The sequence below is a fragment of the Nyctereutes procyonoides genome, unplaced genomic scaffold, assembly GCF_905146905.1.
Source record: "Nyctereutes procyonoides isolate TBG_1078 unplaced genomic scaffold, NYPRO_anot_genome, whole genome shotgun sequence".
Lineage (NCBI taxonomy): Eukaryota > Metazoa > Chordata > Mammalia > Carnivora > Canidae > Nyctereutes > Nyctereutes procyonoides.
In genome coordinates, this window is record NW_026575125.1 from 45,353,596 (window position 1) to 45,367,550 (window position 13,955).

The 13,955-nt window shown below is 35.0% G+C and overlaps 1 protein-coding gene across 5 annotated transcripts in view; it reads right to left on the bottom strand.

Annotated features, from left to right (window-relative positions):
* The window catches only part of PHF8 (PHD finger protein 8), a 96,048-nt gene that overhangs the window by 24,847 nt on the left and 57,246 nt on the right, over window positions 1–13,955 (bottom strand). The gene's annotated exons all lie outside the window — the stretch shown is intronic.

A 13,955-nucleotide genomic window follows, 5' to 3' on the forward strand; every position in this document is an offset into this window, starting at 1 on the left:
AAGCATTTTACAAATTCAATGCAATTCCTATCAAAATACCAATGGCATTTTTTTTGCAGAAATGGAAAAGTTGATCCTAAAATTCCAATGGAACTGTAAGGGACCCAGAATAGCAAAAACAATTTTGAAAAAGAACAAAGTTGGAGGATTCCATTTCCCAGTTTTAAAACTTAAAGCAACAGTGATCCATAAATTGTAGTAGTAGGTTAGGATAGTTAGTTGTATAGGATAGACATATAGATCAATGGAATAGAACTGAGAGTCTAGAAAAAAAAACCCTACATCTATAGTCAATGGATTTTGTTTTTCTAGAGAGAGTGAGCAAGAGAAAGAGAGCAAGTATGAATGGGGAGAGGGAGGGAAAAGGCAGAGGGAGAGTGAGAATCCTAAGCAGGCTCCATACCCAGTGCAGAGCCCAATGCAGGCTTTGATCTCCTGACCCTGACATCACGACCTGAGCTGAAATTAAGAGTCAGGACAGCCCCGTGGCTCAGCCCCATGGCCCAGCCGCCTTCAGCCTAGGGTGTGATCCTCCAGATCCTGGAGATCCTGGGATCGAGTCCCACGCCAGGCTCCCTGCATGGAGCCTGCTTCTCCCTCTGCCTGTGTCTCTGCCTCTCTCTCTCTCTCTCTCTGTCATGAATAAATAAAATCTTTTAAAAAAAGGAAATTAGGAGTCAGATGCTTAACTAACTGAACCATTCAGGTACCCCTAGTCAACTGATTTTTGACAAGGGTACCAAGGCCATTCTATGGGGACAGGACAGTCTCTTTAAAAAGTGGTGTTATACAAAGAAAAATAGTAAAATTTTAACTTAATTGATAAATTAAAGCCAAATATTAAAAGTTATTCAAACAATTCAAATGAAGGGGGGAAATGAGAGAGAAAAAAAAGCAGAGGAGATAGATATAAATGAAATAATAAAATGGTAAGCCTTTATCTGAACATATCATTAGTTACATTAAATGTAAATGGCCTAAAGAAAGATTATCAACAAGGATTTTCTTAAAAACTACAAGATTCAACTAAATGCTGGCTACAAAAAACTCACTTTAAATGAAATGACATACATATGTTCAAAATAAAAGGACAGAACAGTAACTTAAATCTCCCCTGAAAAGTAGCGTTGTGTATGTTTTTGATTTTTCGAAATGTCATTGTTTCTTAGTCAGTGCTACATCTGAGATTGTATGTTTTTGTGGATAAATCTAGCTCATTATTTCTGTGCTAACATTTATCACCCTTGACTTCTCCTTTCCCCAAGGGATGGGCATCAAGGCCTCCTATGGGAATATTGGCATACTTGTCTCCTGATGGATTTATGGGACACATTCTCTGGGCTAAATGAGATTTCACAATGCATGTTCCTGGCACCAGATTGCACCAGTTTGTTCCTGCCACATCCCTGCAAGCACTGAAGTCAGAATTCTAAATTACACTAAATGATTATGTGGTTGTATCCATTTGCATTTTCCCTGCTGATACGTGAGGTGTGAGGTTTCCTGACCTCTAATGAATGGGTCACTTCAATCTTAGAAGCTTATTTTCCTTTTTTTTTCAAACAGTAAATACAAGTTTCCTCTTGGTTTAGTTGAGAGAAATGAGGCCTCATCTTATTCTAAATTATTTAAGTGAATAGCAGTGAGGACAGAATCAAGCTTTTTTCCTCTTAATTCTGTGTGAATGTGAATTAAATATCACTTGGGAACCAAAGATAAATGATACAGACCGAGTTCTGGGCCATAGTAAATATAAATGAATGAATGAATGAATGAATAAATGAGGATAGTAAAAGTATCATACCAAAATTAATTAAAGAAAGCTGGATTGATATCATCAGACAAAGTAAGTTTACATCAAGGAAAATTACCTGGGATAGGAAATAACATAATGACAAGGGGGTGAACTCAACAAGAAGACATAACAATATTAAATATGAATGCATCTAATAGCAGAGCTTCCAAGTCTATGAAGTAGAAATTATGGAACTAAAAGGGGAAATAGAAAAATCCTTAATTATATTTGGGAGACTTCAAACTTCTCTCAGTAATCGATAAAACAAGGAGAAAGAAAATCAGCAAAGATACAGAACATCACTATCAATCAACTTGATCTAACTGAAGTTTATAGAACACCCAAGACTAGTAGAATACACATTCTTCTCAAATTTACAATGCAAAATTATCAACATAGACTAAACCCTGAGTAATAAAACAAATGGTAGTAAATATTAAATAAAACCAAAAACAGGTCCTTGGAAAAGATCCATTAAATTGATAAGATGCCGGCAAGAATGACAAAGAAAAAAAAAAGACACAAATCACTAATATCAAGAATAAAAGAGAGATATGCTAAAGACCTCACAGACATTAAAAGGATAATAGGAGATACTACAAACAATTCTGCACTCATAAATTCTACAATTTAGCTGAAATGGACCAATTCCCTGAATGACATAAACTATCAAAACTCATCCAAGAAGAAATAGATAACCTAAATAATCCTATACCTACAAAGGAAAATAAAACCATAGTTAAAACCTGAAAACAGAAATCTCTAGACCCAGGTGGTTTCACTCACAAGTTCTACTAAACATTTGAAAAAGAAAAAAATCACTAAACACAACCGCTTCTACAAAATAGAACAGAAGGGAATATTTCCCAGCTCATTCTTTGCCCTGATATCAAAAACTAAAGTCAGAGAGTAAAAAGAAAATTATAGACCAATATCCATATAAACGTAGACACAAAAGTCTTCAGTGAAATTCTAGTAAATCAAATCCAATAATATATAAAAAGAATAATACGCCATATCAAGTAAGGTCTATATTGTAATTTTAAGTTTGGTTCAATATTTAAAAATCAATCAATGAAATCTACCATATTAACAGACAAAAGAGGAAAAACCATGTGATAATATCCATTTATGGAACAAAAACACTGGGCAAAATTCAATACCCACTCATAAGCAAACTTTCAGCAAAATAGGAATAGAGGTGAACTTCCTTAACCTGATAACCTACATCTAACAACATAATAGTGAAAAAACTGAATGATTTCCCCCTTAGATTGGAAACAGGTAAAGGTGTTCACTCACCACATTGTGCTCAAAGTCCTAGGCAGAACAAAAAAGGCAAGAAGAAATAAAAGATTTACAGATTGGAATGAAATGAATAAAATTGTCCATATTTGCACATGACATGATCATCTATACAAAAAAAAATCCCAAGAATATATTTTAAAAACTTAGAATAGGTGAATATTACCAAGGTTGCAGGACAGAAAGTCAAGTGACAAAAATCAATCATATTTATGCATCCTATCATTAAGCAATTAAAAACCAAAAGTTTAAAAATGTACCATTCATAATATCTCCAATACAGAACTTTGGGATAAATCTAACAAAACATGTACAGTATCTATATGTAAAATCTATAAAACACTGATGAAAGATATTTTAAAAAGACTAAATACAGAGGGAATACCAAAAATACATAAATTAGAACACTCAATATTATCTACCATACCAATTGTCATACAGTCACTGTAGAAACAGTTTGATGATTTATCAGAGTTAAACATAGAATTACCATACGACCCAGCAAATCTACTCCTAGGTATATGCCTAGGACAAATGAAAACATTTGTCCACACAGAAACAGACACAAACGTCTATAACAGCATTATTCATAATGGCCAAAGGGTGGAAATAACCCAAATGCCCATCAGCAGATGAATAGATAAACAAATTGTGGCATATCCATACAATGGAATACTATTCATCCATAAAACAGAACAATACTGATATATACTACAACTTAGATGAACCTAGAAAATATTATGCTAAACAAAAGAGGTCTGACACAAAAGGTCACATATTACATGACTACTTTCCTCACCAATAAATCAGCCCTGCAAGAAATGTTAAAGGAAATTCTTTGAGTGGAAAGAGAAGGCCATGATCACGAGTAAGCAAACAATGGGGAAAATTTTCACAAGTAAGGTGCAAACACATAATAAAAGTAGTAATGTGAAAAAAAATAAAAATAAAAAATAAAAGTAGTATGTGAAATCACTCATCAAACCAGTATGGAGGTTAAAGCACAAAAGCAGTAAAACCAATTATATCTATAAAAATTAGTTAAGGGACTTCACAAAATAAAAGGATGTAAAGTATGACGCTGGAGACATAAAATGTTGGAAATGGTAAAAATTTAATGCTTTTAAATGGGTTCAAACTTAAGCAAACATCAACTTAATATAGACTGCTATATGCAAAAGATGTTATTATGAACCTAATGGTAACCATAAATCAAAATCCTGTAATACATACACAAGAAATAAAGGGAAAAGAATCCAAGCATATCACAGAAGAATGCAATTAAACTACAAGGGAAGATAGCACAGAAGTATAAAAACAACTGAAAGATAACAAAATGGCAATAAGTATATACCAACCAACAATTACTTTAAATGTAAATGGACTAACTGCTCCAATCAAAAGACATAGGGTGGTGGAATGGATAAAAGAGTAAGATCTATCTATATGCTGCCCACAAGAGACTCACTTCAGATCTATGACATATGTAGACTGAAAGTGAAAGGATGGAAAAACATTTACCATGCAAATGGAAGCAAAAAGAAAGCTGGGTAGCAAAACTAATATCAAAATAGATTTTAAAACAGACTGCAACAAGAGACAAAGAAGGACACTATCTAATGATAAAGGGAACAAGCCAACAAGAGGACAGAACAATTTTCAGTATTTATGCACCCAACATGGGAGCACCTACATACATAAAGCAACTGTTAACAGATAAGGGAGGAAAGTAACAGTGATATAATAGTAGAGACTTTAACACCTCACTTACATCGATGAAAGGATCATCCAGACAGAAAAGCAACAAGGTAACAATGGCTCTGAATGACACATTAGATCAGATGGCCCTAATGTATATATATTCAGAATACTCCACCTAAAAACAACAGAATACACACCCTTTTTAAAGTGCATGGAACCTTCTCTAGAATAGATCATATATTAGGCCATGAAACAAGTCTCATAAATCCAAAAAGAATGAAATCATATCACGTATCTTTTCTGACTACAACAGTATAAAGCTAGAAATCAACCACAAGAATAACTCTGAAAAGGACACAAATAAATGGAGGCTAAATAACATGCTACTAAACAATGTATGGGTCAACTAAGAAATCAAAGAGGAAATTAAAAAATACATGGAAACACATGAAGATGAAAACATAATGGTCCAAAGTCACTGGGATGCACCAAAGCTGTTCTAAGAGAGATTACAACAATACAGGCCTACTTAAAGAAACAAGAAAAATCTCAATAAACATCCTAACCTTATCCATAAGGGATCTATATAAAGAAGAACAAACAAAGCCAAGCTGAGTAGAAGGAAGAGCATAATAAAGGGTAGAGCAGAAATAGATAAAATAGAGATGAAAGAAACAATAGAGCAGATCAATGAAACAAAGAGTTGGTTCCTTAAAAATATAAACAAAATGGAAAAATCTTTAGCCAGACTCACCAAGGAAAAAAGAGAGAACTCAAATAAGCAAAATCAGAATTAAGGAAGAGAAATAATAAACACACCACAGGAATACAAAGGATTATTAAGAGAATATTATACAAAATTATATGCCAACAAATTGAACAGCCCAGAAAAAAATGGATAAATTCCTAGGAACATATAATCTTCCATAACTGAATCAGGAAGAAATAGAAAATCTGAACTGATTACCAGCAATGAAATTGAATCAATAATCAAAAAACTCTCAATGAACAAGTCTAAGGCCAGATGGCTTCAAAAGTGAATTCTACCAACATTTAAAGAAGTATTAATACCCATCTATTCTTGAATTATTTCAAAAAAAAATTGAAGAGGAAGGAAAAATTCTAAATTCGTTCTTCAAGGCCACCATTACCTACCCTGATACCAAAACCAGATAAACACACTAAAAAACAAAAACAAAAACAAAAAAACTACAGGCCGATATCTCTACAAAAGATGCAAAAATCCTCAACAAAACAGTAGCAAACTGAATCCAACAATCTATTAAAAAAATCGTTTACCATATTCAAGTGGGATTTATTTCCAGGTTGCAAGGGTGGTTCAATATTCACAAATTAATCACCATGATACATCATATCAATAAGATAAAATCATATGATCCTTTTAGTAGATGTAGAAAAAGCATTTGACAAAGTACAACATCCATTCATGATATAAATTCTCAACAAAGTAGGCTTAAAAGGAACATATACCTCAACACAGTAAAGGCTATTTATGAAAAAACCACAGCAACCATCATACATTATAGGGAGAAACTGAGAGCTTTTCCCCTAAGATTAGAAACAAGACAAGATGTCCACTTTTACCACTTTTATTCAACATAGTAATGGAGTCCTAGCCATAGCAGTGACTCAAGAAAAAGAAATAAAGGGTATCCAAATTGGTAAGGAAAAAGGACAAGTTTCATTATTTGCAGATGACATAATACTATATGTAGGAAACCCTAAAGACACCACCAAAAATCTATGAAAACTGATATATGAATTCATTGAAGTTGGAGGAAACAAAATTAAACACACAGAAACCTCTTGCATTTCTATGTACTAAAAATGAAGTAGCAGTAAGGGAAATTAAGAAAACAATTCCAGTTACAATTGCACCAAAAATAATAAAATACTTAGGAATGAACTTAATAAAGTGAAAGATCTGTATTTTGAGGGACGAACTATAAAACAATGATGAAAGCAACTGAAGATAACACAAATGGAAACACATTCCATGCTCATGGATTGGGAAAATAATTAGATTGGTAACAATTAGTATTAAAATGTCCATACTACCCAAAGCAATCTACAGATTTAATGCAATCTCTTTCAAAATACCAACATTTTCTCACAAAACTAGAATAATACTAAAATCTGTATGGAACCACAAAAGACCCTGAATAGCCAAAGCAATCTTAAAAAAGAAGAGCAAAGCTGCAAAGCTAAAGTATCACAATCCCAAATTTCAAAATATACTACACAAAGCTGCAGTAATCAAAACAGTATGGTATGGTACTGGCATAAAACAAGACACATTGATCAATCAAAAAGAAGACAACCCAGAAAGTTATATAGTCAATTAACCCACAACAAAGGAGGCAAGAATATACAAAGGGGAAGACAGTCTCTTCAGCAAATGGTGATGAGAAAACTGGACAGCTACATCCAAAGAAGGAAACTAGACCACTTTCATTGGACCACACACAAAAATCTACCCAAAATGGGTTAAGGACCTAAATGTGAGACCTGAAAACATAAAACTCCTAGAAGTAAACACAAGCAGTAATCTTGACATTGGATATCGAGACATTTTTCTAGATAAGTCTTCTCAGGCAAGGGAAACTAAAGCCAAATTAAACTATTTGGACTACACCAAAATACAAAGCTTTTGTTGAGCAAAGGAAACATTCAACAAAACAAAATGGCAATCTATGGAATGGGAAAAGATATCTGCAAATGGTATATTCAATAAAGAGTTAATATCCAAAAAATCCAAAAAAATATTTTAAAAACTTATACAATTCAACATCAAACCCCCCCCCAAGTAATCTGATTTAAAAATGGGCAGAGGAGGGGATCCCTGGGTGGCTCAGCGGTTTAGCACCTGCCTTTGGCAGGGGGCCTGATCCTGGAGTCCCAGGATCGAGTCCCATGTCGGACTCCCGGCATGGAGCCTGCTTCTCCGTCTGCCTGTGTCTCTGCCTCTCTCTCTCTGTCTCTCATAAATAAATAAATAAATAAATAAATAAATAAATAAATAAATAAATAATCAATCTTTTAAAAAATGGGCAGAGGAATTAAATGTTTTTCCATAGAAGACCTAGAGATGGCCAACAGACACTTAAAAAGATGCTCAACATCACTAATCATCATGGAAATGCAAATCAAAACTACAATTAAGTATCACCTTACATCTGTCAGAATGTCTAAAAAAGAAGACAAGAAATAACAATTGTTGGCAAGGATGGAGAGAAAAGGAAACTTTTGTGTACTATTGGGAATGCAAAATCGTATGGCCACTATGGAAAACAGTATGGAGGTTCCTCAAAATTAAAAAGAATGACCACATGATCCAGTAATTCCATTACTGGGTATTTACCCAAAGAAAATGAAAACACTAATTTGAAATGATATATGCACTGCTGTTTATTATTGCATTATTTATAATAGTCATGATATGAAAGTAACTCATCCACAGATAAGCCCATCCAGAGATGAATAAAGATGCAAGACACACACACACACACACACACACACACACACACAGGACTATTAGTTATAGAAAAGAATGAGATCCTGCCATCTGCAACAATGTGGAGGGCCCTGTACAGAATAATGCTAAGTGAAATAAGTACAAGAAAGACAATTACCATATGATTTCACTCATTTAAGAAACAAAACACAGGAACAAACAAACAAAACACCAGAATCTTAAATACAGAGAGCAAACTGCTGGTTGCCAGGGGAGGTGGTTAGGGGGAATGGATGAAATAGATATAGGGGATTAAGAGTACACTTATCTTGATGAGCGCTAAGTAATGTATGGGAACTGTTGAATCATTATATTGTATGCCTGAAACTAATATAATATTCCATGTTAATTATACCTCAATAAAAAAATAGGCAAAAGTCAAAGTACTTAAAAGACTTCTCAAAAAAGAGGATGTATGCACGAATGGCCAAAAGATACATCATTAACCATTAGACAAGCCATTAAATGAGCTATGCACTATATGCTTATTAGGACGGTTAAAATAAATACAATGACAATACCAAGTGCTGACAAGTATGTGAAGAAACTAAAACTCTCACACATTAATGGTAGGAATGTAAAATGGCACAACCACTCTGGGAAACACCTTGGCCATTTCTTATACACTGCCCATAAAGTCCAAGAAATGAAAACTCATGTTTACACAAAAGCCTGCACGTATGTGCATGTTCATAGCAGCTCAATTCATAATCACCCAAACTGGTAAATAACTCAAATGTCCTTCAGTGAATGAGAAAAAGCAGCTATGGTATACAATGGACTACAGCAATATAAAGTAATAATCTATCGATACACAACAACATGGATGAATTTTAAGGGCATTATGCTGAGTAAGAGAGGCTAATCTGAAAATATTACATACTGTGTAACTCCATTTACTTGACATTCTGGCAAAGGCAAAAACCACAGGGATGGAGAGGAGCTCAGAGGCTGCCAGGTGTTAGGGGTAGAGGAAGGGCATGACTACTAAGGGACAACATAAGGGAGTTTGAGGAGGTTCTGTGTGCTCATTTTGGTGGTGGTTACAAGAATCTAAACATGTATACCAACAGAGCTCATTTTACTTCATGCTAATTTTAAAAATACAATTAAAAAAACCCTTTATCAAAAGGGAAAACACACTGAAAATAAAAGAGTTTTCAATCTGAGATGTTGTACAAAGAACATTAAGAGAAAGGAGTAAAATAAAACCAGAAAATTAATAGTAAACAAACAAGATGATTAGTAACCAAATGAACTAAACAAACTATTGTTAAACACCATGATCAAGTACAGCCAATCCCAAGAAGGAAATGTCACCTCAAAAGCAATAATTCTATTACTTACTGTAAGTCTCCATCAACCAATTAACAGAGAAAAACTAATCAAAAGATGCCAAAAACCATTTGCTAAAACCTAATTCTATTTCTGATTTAAAAAAAATAAAAAACTTCTCAAACTAGAGATAGATACTCCTCTGAACTTCATGAACATAGCCTATACCAGAGACCTACAGAGCCCTATGTAGTAAGTGGAAAAACACTGGCAGCATTACCTTTAAAGTCAGCAACAAGACAAGGATGCCCCCCTATCACTGACTACTCAACACTGTAATAAAACTAGAAAAATCTAGATATATGAATATGTGAAAGAAAAGGGTTATTATGAGCTAAATTCATATGTTGCATATGAATTCATATGTTGAATTCCTAACCCCCAGTACTTCAGAATATGACTATAATTGGAGATAAGGCTTTCAAAGAGATAATTAAGTTAAAATGAGGCCAATAGGAGGGCCCTAATCCAGCTTGACTGTGTCCTTTTAAGAAGAAATTAGGAATATACGCAGGGACATCAGGGGCCCATGTTCACAAAAGGAAGATCAGAAGCAGCAGCAGCAAAAGGGTGGTCATCTGCAAGCCAAGGAGAGGCTTCAGGGGAACCAAACACTGCTAGCACTTTTATCTTGGACTTCCAGCCTCCATAACTGTGAGAAAATTAACTGCTGGTGTTTAAGCCATCCAGTCTGTGGTATTTTGTTATGGGAGCCCTAGCATACTAAAATAAGGGACATAGATCACCTACTTCAAAAGTCCAAGACAATTAACTGAAAAATTAACAGAACTAGTATAAGTATAGGAAGGCAGTCTGATACAGGATCAAAACAGAAAAATCAATTATTTTCCTGCATACTAATTAACAGCCAAATGGAAAATGTAATAGATAAAAAGATGCCACTTTCAATATGAACCAAACTATAAAACACTTAGTAAATAAACTGGAGATATACAAGAAAACCTGAATAGAGAGACAGACCATGGTTGAAGATGGTCTGTTTTGTGATCACTCATGTCCTAAAGGTAATTAGCAGAATGACATCAAAGCCATCCAGAAGTTGCACTGGTTCAAAAGCAGTTTTCCCTGGCATGTTTTTTTTTAACCAATCAATAACGATTTTCTCACAACTGAGAAAGCCTTAACAATATATGAGTATCTACAGACAAAAGCTAAAAATCCTGCAATCGTGCCTCCCACTAGAGGAAGAGCAAATGGTGCCTTTGTCTTCTATAAAATTAAGCTCTGGTGGGAGAAGGGGATGGCTAAGAAAGCGGAACAGGAAACTGAAGACATTTGCCCTGTGTTTAAAAAGACAAAAAAAGGGATCCCTGGGTGGCGCAGCGGTTTGGCGCCTGCCTTTGGTCCAGCGTGCGATCCTGGAGACCCGGGATCGAATCCCACGTCGGGCTCCCGGTGCATGGAGCCTGCTTCTCCCTCTGCCTATGTCTCTGCCTCTCTCTCTGTGTGTGTGACTATCATAAATAAATAAAAATTAAAAAAAAAACTTTAAAAAAAATAAAAAAAATTGCTAAAGATTAGGCCCTGGATCAGATTTTAATTTGATGGACCTGATTTCTACCTTAAGCAAATGTCCTCAAGAATCTGTATCTTGAAGGAGGAAGCCTCAGCCCAAGGTATAAGGTTACAAAGAATCCATGGATTCTGATGCTAGGTGCAAATGCCTTGCTAACTGGGAAAGGATTATTTGGGTGTTTTGGCTTCAAAGCCACAGAAACTTTGAGGAGTGTGCCCCTAACCCTCTTTTTCTTGTAAGCCCTATTATTTTTAGTGTACAAGTTTTTAGGACATGAAGTTTTTCAAAAATACACAGGTGCCATTATAGCAGAAAGGCCTCCAATGAAAGATAATGGTTTCCATAAATTTATCTATAAATGCCATGCAATCCTAATAAACAAATCTCATAAAGGATTTTCCATAGAATTTGATGAGCTGATTCTAGAATCCATTTGGAATAGAAAAAATTCAATAATGGCCTAGAAATTCTGGAAAAATAAGAACAAGTAGGTTGGCATCTCCTTATTAAACTACCTTTCTCATGTTGCTGGGCAAAGCAGAAAGCCAGAGGGGAGTAGTCAGACCAGGGCAGATGTTTTAGCTGTAGGTTGATGCAACTGTCTGCTGAAGGTAGGGTGAGTGGCCAGGGGATCTTTGTATGTCCCTAAGACTCATCACAGCTCCATTCAGAGATGATGGGGTTTGCTGAACATCTGTGCTCTCCTTAGGTCTGATGCAAATTCTGCAGAGGGGATTTGCCCTACCAGACACAAGGCCTATAGTAACTAACCTATGAGGTATCTGAACAGAAAGGGACAAATTTTATAGAACAGAAAAATATTAATAATATCTAACACACAGTACTTAAAATGTGCTGGGCAATGTTCTAAGTGCTTTATGTATATTAATTCATTAATCTAATTCTCACAACAAGCTGTGAGGTAGGTACTATTATAAGAGAAACACAGAGAGCTTGCCCAGGGTTATACAGCTATTAAGGGACAGAGCTGGGAATAGAGTAGAAAGACAAATCCACATATACATGGGAATTTAGTTTATGACAAAAGAGGAACTTCAAACCAGGGGGATAATGAACTAGTGAATGAATGGTGTTGGGGCAAACGACTTACCATATGGAAAAAATTAAGTTAGATTCATAAAACTTAATTCCAGAGAAAGATAATATTTTAACTTCTATGCATGTTTTCAGTAAAAATATATGAAAGTCTTCTTACACAACACAAATTACAAAAAAATTGATAAAGATAATGAGGCAAAAACTGAAATCTACATGCTAAAAGATACCATAAATAAAATTAAAATACAAGCAACAGATTAAAACATTTTGCAACAATATATTTAAAAACACTAAGAAATCTAGAATAGAGAACAACAGATCAATAAAAAACCACCATCCTAATAGAAAAATGGGTGAAAGATTGAATGAATTAATTCACAGAAAAGATATAAAGAAGGAGCACCTGAGTGATGCAGTTGGTTAAGTGGCCGACTCTTGATTTTGGCTCAGGTTGTGATCTCAGGGTTTGGGGACTGAGCCCTGAATCAGACTCCATGATCAGTGCAGAGTCTGCTAGAGACTCTCTCCCTCTGCCCCTCCCTCACCCCCTGTGCATGTTCTTTCTCTCCCTCAAATAAATAAATCTTTTAAAAAAATAAAGAAGAGCCAATAAACGTATAAAACAAACTGAAACACCATTTTTTGCTATCAGATTTCCAAAAATTAAGAAGACTGATAATATTGACTACTAGTAGTAAGGCTCATACACTGCTCATATATTGGCCCTTTCAGAGGGGAATCTGGCACTATTAACATTTATTTTGTATATACTCTTCAACTTAGCAGGTCTAGTTACCCTACAGAAATGTTAGCTGGCACATGGGTGCAAAGAGTTATTTACCAGAATTTTCACTGCAGCATTGTTAGTCAAACCCCCAAATTAGAAACAACCTAAATGTCAATCAGTAGCGAATGGTTAAACATAGAATGGCCCACCTATGCTACGTAGACTACCATACAACAGGTAGATCTCCATGTATGGATGAAGTAGACAGATCTCTATACACTGATGTTGAAGATGTGCAAGCAAGTTGCAGAACCATGTTTACTACACAAAACTGTATCTATTTGTGTCTATGTGTGGTTGTAAGTACAAGAAAATGAAAGGTATATATCAACTGATAACATAGGTTGCCCTCGGGTAACCTTCCTCAGAGAAAAGAATTCATCAAAGGGCACTTTGCTTTCTCCATCTTGCTCAAATTTTAATCAATGAGAATTAATTTAAAAAATAATATTAAAACCCATATTAGGGATCCCTGGGTGACGCAGCGGTTTGGCGCCTGCCTTTGGCCTGGGGCGCGATCCTGGAAACCCGGGATCGAATCCCACGTCGGGCTCCCGGTGCATGGAGTCTGCTTCTCCCTCTGCCTGTGTCTCTGCCTCTCTCTCTCTCTCTCTCTCTCTCTCTGTGACTATCATAAATTAATAAAAATTTTAAAAAAAAAGTTAAAAAAACCCATATTAAAGTCAGCTGCAGTATACAAAAATGTGCATTATATAATGTAGTACTTAATAAATCTTAGCTTGAAAAAGGTTGTCTCTTAAATGTAAAACGACACTGAAAGGTCATTATATACCTTTGCAAGATGAATCAAACAATAGAGAAGTAAGTAGAAGTGATGAAAATAAAATAGGCAAGAGGGTTTGAAAAAAGAGTTTCCAGCAAAGAAGGTTAGACAATTTTA